Source organism: Oncorhynchus nerka, linkage group LG18, assembly GCF_034236695.1.
Source record: "Oncorhynchus nerka isolate Pitt River linkage group LG18, Oner_Uvic_2.0, whole genome shotgun sequence".
NCBI lineage: Eukaryota > Metazoa > Chordata > Actinopteri > Salmoniformes > Salmonidae > Oncorhynchus > Oncorhynchus nerka.
In genome coordinates, this window is record NC_088413.1 from 10,885,730 (window position 1) to 10,893,229 (window position 7,500).

At 46.3% G+C, this 7,500-nt stretch overlaps 1 pseudogene; it reads right to left on the reverse strand.

Annotated features, from left to right (window-relative positions):
• Positions 1-1,817: 1,817 nt before the first annotated feature.
• The window catches only part of LOC115121292 (sodium-dependent phosphate transport protein 2B-like), a 40,027-nt pseudogene continuing 34,344 nt past the window's right edge, over positions 1,818-7,500 (reverse strand).

The following is a 7,500-nucleotide window of genomic DNA, read 5'->3' on the forward strand; positions in this document are numbered from 1 at the left end:
AATGAATGCCTAACCTTAACCCTTACCTTAGCCATTCAGAATGAATTCCTAAAGCTTAACCCTTACCTTAACCATTCAGAATGAATGCCTAAACAACTTAACCCTTACCTTAACCATTCAGAATGAATGCCTAACCTTAACCCTTACCTTAACCATTCAGAATGAATGCCTAAACAACCCTTACCTTAACCATTCAGAATGAATGCCTAACCTTAACCCTTACCTTAACCATTCAGAATGAATGCCTAACCTTAACCCTTACCTTAACCATTCAGAATGAATGCCTAACCTTAACCCTTACCTTAGCCATTCAGAATGAATTCCTAAGCTTAACCCTTACCTTAACCATTCAGAATGAATGCCTAAGCTTAACCCTTACCTTAACCATTCAGAATGAATGCCTAACCTTAACCCTTACCTTAACCATTCAGAATGAATGCCTAAGCTTAACCCTTACCTTAACCATTCAGAATGAATGCCTAACCTTAACCCTTACCTTAACCATTCAGAATGAATGCCTAACCTTAACCCTTACCTTAGCCATTCAGAATGAATTCCTAAGCTTAACCCTTACCTTAACCATTCAGAATGAATGCCTAAACTTAACCCTTACCTTAACCATTCAGAATGAATGCCTAAGCTTAACCCTTACCTTAACCATTCAGAATGAATGCCTAACCTAACCCTTACCTTAACCATTCAGAATGAATGCCTAACCTTAACCCTTACCTTAACCATTCAGAATGAATGCCTAAGCTTAACCCTTAACTTTAACATTTGAGATTTTGGAGAAATGGAACATACAGAGCAACAGGAGCAATAAAAACAAAACAAAAACAACAAAAACACAAGAAATGTGATGTTTGGAGAACGTGGATGAACGTTTAATTCTGCGGGAGACGGTGAGAGCTTGTTGGTTCCTGAGTGGAGTTAAATAAGTGTTGTTATAAACCCAGACATTTCAATCCTGTGTGAAAGAAGAGTTTTGATGGTTGCTACAAAAAAGAGGAGGAATCCCGCCTTCTACTGCTACTGTATGTATTTCTGCTCATATGAAGCGTTGCTCTGCTGTCAAACCGGCACGATTGAAAAGCGGGAAAGTTCCTATATTCAATGACAGCATAGGAACAGTGGGTTAACTGCCTGTTCAGGGGCAGAACGACAGATTGTCAGCTCGGGAGTTTGAACTTGCAACCTTCCAGTTACTAGTCCAACACTCTAACCACTAGGCTACCCTGCCGCCTCTACACTCTAACCACTAGGCTACCCTGCCGCCTCTACACTCTAACCACTAGGCTACCCTGCCGCCTCTACACTCTAACCACTAGGCTACCCTGCCGCCTCTACACTCTAACCACTAGGCTACCCTGCCACCTCTACACTCTAACCACTAGGCTACCCTGCCGCCTCTACACTCTTAACCACTAGGCCACCCTGCCGCCTCTACACTCTTAACCACTAGGCCACCCTGCCACCCCTGTATTTCTGCTCATATGAAGCGTTGCTCTGCTGTCAAACCGGCACGATTGAAAAGCGGGGTAGCCCGCTCTCCCTGAGAGAGAGAGAGACATACAGAGAGAGAGAGAGAGAGAGAGAGAGAGAGAGAGAGAGAGAGAGAGAGAGAGAGAGAGAGCTTTGTCAATTCAAATGAATGGATAATCTTGTAAAATGTGTATAAATATATTTTCTGTTCAATTGAATCTCCATTTATTTTGTCATATATCATCCCACATCATCAACACACTTAGATAATCACACTGTTCATCAATAAATTACTAAAAGATGTGTACATTCACCAAAGTCAACCACTCCTTGAGTACATAATTACCGTATTTAATTTTTAAAAATAACTTACATAATGATAACACCTTAAAACGATGTGTTGCGATCATCAAAATACTCTGAATATTAATACATTTATTACACAGATGTGTATTTTCATAAAAGTCAAGGAATAAATCTACTGATAAAAGTAGCAAAATGATGAGTAGTTTGTCTTAAGGACAGATCCAGGTTGTCCCTGTTACAGGTCCTGTTTGTCCCTGTTACAGATCCTGTTTGTCTTAAGGACAGGTCCTGTTTGTCCCTGTTACAGGTCCTGTTGTCCCTGTTACAGATCCTGTTGTCCCTGTTACAGGTCCTGGTTGTCTTAAGGACAGGTCCTGTTTGTCCCTGTTACAGGTCCTGTTTGTCCCTGTTACAGATCCTGTTTGTCTTAAGGACAGGTCCTGTTTGTCCCTGTTACAGATCCTGTTTGTCCCTGTTACAGATCCTGTTTGTCCCTGTTACAGGTCCTGTTTGTCTTAAGGACAGGTCCTGTTTGTCCCTGTTACAGGTCCTGTTTGTCTTAAGGACAGGTCCTGTTTGTCCCTGTTACATGTCCTGTTTGTCTCTGTTACAGATCCTGTTTGTCCCTGTTACAGGTCCTGTTTGTCCCTGTTACAGGTCCTGTTTGTCTCTGTTACAGATCCTGTTTGTCCCTGTTACAGATCCTGTTTGTCCCTGTTACAGATCCTGTTTGTCTCTGTTACAGGTCCTGTTTGTCCCTGTTACAGGTCCTGTTTGTCTCTGTTACAGATCCTGTTTGTCCCTGTTACAGATCCTGTTTGTCCCTGTTACAGGTCCTGTTTGTCTTAAGGACAGATCCTGTTACAGGTCCTGTTGTCTCTGTTACAGGTCCTGTTTGTCCCTGTTACAGGTCCTGTTTGTCCCTGTTACAGGTCCTGTTTGTCTTAAGGACAGATCCTGTTACATGTCCTGTTTGTCTCTGTTACAGATCCTGTTTGTCCCTGTTACAGGTCCTGTTTATCTTAAGGACAGGTCATGTTTGTCCCTGTTACAGGTCCTGTTGTCCCTGTTACAGATCCTGTTGTCCCTGTTACAGGTCCTGTTTGTCCCTGTTACAGGTCCTGTTGTCCCTGTTACAGATCCTGTTGTCCCTGTTACAGGTCCTGTTTGTCTTAAGGACAGGTCCTGTTTGTCCCTGTTACAGATCCTGTTTGTCTTAAGGACAGGTCCTGTTTGTCCCTGTTACAGATCCTGTTTGTCCCTGTTACAGATCCTGTTTGTCCCTGTTACAGGTCCTGTTTGTCTTAAGGACAGGTCCTGTTTGTCCCTGTTACAGGTCCTGTTTGTCTTAAGGACAGGTCCTGTTTGTCCCTGTTACATGTCCTGTTTGTCTCTGTTACAGATCCTGTTTGTCCCTGTTACAGGTCCTGTTTGTCCCTGTTACAGGTCCTGTTTGTCTCTGTTACAGATCCTGTTTGTCCCTGTTACAGATCCTGTTTGTCCCTGTTACAGATCCTGTTTGTCTCTGTTACAGGTCCTGTTTGTCCCTGTTACAGGTCCTGTTTGTCTCTGTTACAGATCCTGTTTGTCCCTGTTACAGATCCTGTTTGTCCCTGTTACAGGTCCTGTTTGTCTTAAGGACAGATCCTGTTACAGGTCCTGTTGTCTCTGTTACAGGTCCTGTTTGTCCCTGTTACAGGTCCTGTTTGTCCCTGTTACAGGTCCTGTTTGTCTTAAGGACAGATCCTGTTACATGTCCTGTTTGTCTCTGTTACAGATCCTGTTTGTCCCTGTTACAGGTCCTGTTTATCTTAAGGACAGGTCATGTTTGTCCCTGTTACAGGTCCTGTTTGTCTTAAGGACAGGTCCTGTTTGTCTCTGTTGCAGGTCCTGTTTGTCTTAAGGACAGGTCCTGTTTGTCTCTGTTGCAGGTCCTGTTTGTCCCTGTTACAGATCCAGGTTGTCCCTGTTACAGGTCCTGTTTGTCTTAAGGACAGATCCAGGTTGTCCCTGTTACAGGTCCTGTTTGTCTTAAGGACAGGTCCTGTTTGTCCCTGTTACAGGTCCTGTTTGTCTTAAGGACAGATCCTGTTGTCTCTGTTACAGGTCCTGTTTGTCTCTGTTACAGATCCTGTTTGTCCCTGTTACAGATCCTGTTTGTCCCTGTTACAGGTCCTGTTTGTCTTAAGGACAGGTCCTGTTTGTCCCTGTTACAGGTCCTGTTTGTCTTAAGGACAGGTCCTGTTTTTCCCTGTTACATGTCCTGTTTGTCTCTGTTACAGATCCTGTTTGTCCCTGTTACAGGTCCTGTTTGTCCCTGTTACAGGTCCTGTTTGTCTCTGTTACAGATCCTGTTTGTCCCTGTTACAGGTCCTGTTGTCCCTGTTACAGATCCTGTTTGTCCCTGTTACAGGTCCTGTTTGTCTCTGTTACAGGTCCTGTTTGTCTTAAGGACAGATCCTGTTTGTCCCTGTTACAGGTCCTGTTTGTCCCTGTTACAGGTCCTGTTGTCTCTGTTACAGGTCCTGTTTGTCTTAAGGACAGATCCTGTTTGTCCCTGTTACAGGTCCTGTTGTCTCTGTTACAGGTCCTGTTTGTCTTAAGGACAGATCCTGTTTGTCTCTGTTACAGGTCCTGTTTGTCCCTGTTACATTCACAACCTGGAACCCATTTCCATCATGGCCACCTAATCATCCCCCTCATTCCTAATCGGCAGCCATTTTGTGCCAGAACGCTCACCACACAATCACCTAGCATGGTGGAGAGGTGAAATGCTGTGATGAGCGTTCTGGCACAAAATGGCTGCCGGTGCACCACCCACACATTGGTGGTGGATGAGGTGAAATGATGTGATGAGCGTTCTGGCACAAAATGGCTGCCGGTGCACCACCCACACATTGGTGGTGGATGAGGTGAAATTATATGATGAGCGTTCTGGCACAAAATGGCTGCCGGTGCACCACCCACACATTGGTGGTGGATGAGGTGAAATGATGTGATGAGCGTTCTGGCACAAAATGGTGGTGGATGAGGTGAGTTTCACCCTTTACTATGTAAAACGCTTTGAATCCCTCCGTTGGTAGAGAGAGGGCTCGATATAAATCCAATCCATTATTATTATTATTAGTACGTTGTTCATATGCGACCAACTTTACGAGCTGCTAGGTTGTAGCTCCGGACTGATATCTAGGAATATGACATAACACCGTTTAACATCTCATAAGCATGACATAGGACATGACATAGGACATGACATAGGACATGACATAGGGCATGACATAGGACATGACATAGGACATGACATAGGACATGACATAGGGCATGACATAGGACATGACATAGGACATGACATAGGACATGACATAGGACTATTGTTGCAAAATTGCGGTAATTTCCCCCAAATGTCCTGTTTTTTCCCCCCCAGAAATCCTGTTTAGAAGATTCCTGGAATTACGAGGAAATAACCAGGACATCTGGGAATCCTCTAACCAGGATTTCTAGGAAAACAAATAGGGAATTTTGGAATAGTTATTGTAATTTTGTACATAGCACCTTTATAACCATGTTATAGAAGAGTCATAATACCATAATCACAGGGTTATAATGCCTATATGATGCGGTTACGAAGTGTCGCGGCGCATCAAAGCTGCGTTGCTTTCAACACATCCTCTTTGTCCTCCCTCTTTTCCCCCCAGTCAACACCGTTCATCATGGCAGGGTGGTCGTACATCTCCAGGAAATGCCCTCCTCCTTTCTCCTCCTCCTCCGGTCCGGTCTGGCAACACTTGCAGCAGCAGCAGCATTTGGCGGCTCCCACGGCGACCACGCGGTCCCAGGGTTCTAAGGAGTGGGCCCAGAGAGGCAGGAAGTCCCAGGAGTGCAGTACCGCGGGGAGACAGCTGGGTAGCCGTGCCTGAAGCACGTTCACTATAATGATGATGATCAACAGGGTCACTATGGGAACGCCCACACCAACCAGCACCTGGCGAGAGAAGAAGAACAGTTTCACAGGTTATTTGGCTGCTACCACGGCGACCACGCGGTCCCAGGGTTCTAAGGAGTGGGTCCAGAGAGGCAGGAAGAACAGTTTTACAGGTTATTTGGCTGCTATCACGTTGACCACGCGGCCCCAGCAGGAAGAACAGTTTTACAGGTTATTTGGCTGTTACCACGGCGACCACGCGGTCCCAGGGTTCTAAGGAGTGGGTCCAGAGAGGCAGGAAGAACAGTTTTACAGGTTATTTGGCTGTTACCACGGCGACCACGCGGTCCCAAGGTTCTAAGGAGTGGGTCCAGAGAGGCAGGAAGAACAGTTTTACAGGTTATTTGGCTGCTACCATGGCGACCACGCGGTCCCAGGGTTCTAAGGAGTGGGTCCAGAGAGGCAGGAAGAACAGTTTTACAGGTTATTTGGCTGTTACCACGGCGACCACGCGGTCCCAGCAGGAAGAACAGTTTTACAGGTTATTTAGCTGTTACCACGGCGACCACGCGGTCCCAGCAGGAAGAACAGTTTTCCAGGTTATTTGGCTGCTACCACGGCGACCATGCGGTCCCAGGGTTCTAAGGAGTGGGTCCAGAGAGGCAGGAAGAACAGTTTTACAGGTTATTTGGCTGTTACCACGGCGACCACGCGGTCCCAGGGTTCTAAGGAGTGGGTCCAGAGAGGCAGGAAGAACAGTTTTACAGGTTATTTGGCTGCTACCATGGCGACCACGCGGTCCCAGGGTTCTAAGGAGTGGGTCCAGAGAGGCAGGAAGAACAGTTTTACAGGTTATTTGGCTGCTACCACGGCGACCACGCGGTCCCAGCAGGAAGAACAGTTTTCCAGGTTATTTGGCTGCTACCACGGCGACCATGCGGTCCCAGGGTTCTAAGGAGTGGGTCCAGAGAGGCAGGAAGAACAGTTTTACAGGTTATTTGGCTGCTACCACGGTGACCACGCGGGCCCAGCAGGAAGAACAGTTTTACAGGTTATTTGGCTGCTACCACGGCGACCACGCGGTCCCAGGGTTCTAAGGAGTGGGTCCAGAGAGGCAGGAAGAACAGTTTTACAGGTTATTTGGCTGCTACCACGGCGACCACGCGGTCCCAGCTGGAAGAACAGTTTTACAGGTGGATTTAGTGGAGTTGACAGGGAGAGAGGCTTCCTTTCAATCAAATGACCAATCCAAACTAATCTGCCAAACTAACCCTGATTCAGATGACCATCCTACCCATGCTAGATTACGGAGACGTAATTTATAGATTGGCAGGTAAGGGTGCTCTCAAGCGGCTAGATGTTCTTTACCATTCGGCCGTCAAATTTGCCACCAATGCTCCTCATAGGACACATCACTGCACTCTATATTCCTCTGTAAACTGGTCATCTCTGTAAACCCGTCGCAAGACCCACTGGTTGATGCTTATTTATAAAACCCTCTTAGGCCTCACTTCCCCCTATCTGAGATATCTACTGCAGCCCTCATCCTCTACATACACCACCCGTTCTGCCAGTCACATTCTGTTAAAGGTCCCCAAAGCACACACATCCTTGGGCCGCTCGTCTTTTCAGTTCGCTGCAGCTAGCGACTGGAACGAGCTGCAACAAACACTCAAACTGGACAGTTTTATCTCAATCTCTTCATTCAAAGACTTAATCATAGACACTCTTACTGACAGTTATGGCTGCTCGGTGTGATGTATTGCTGTCTCTGCCTTCTTGCCCTTTGT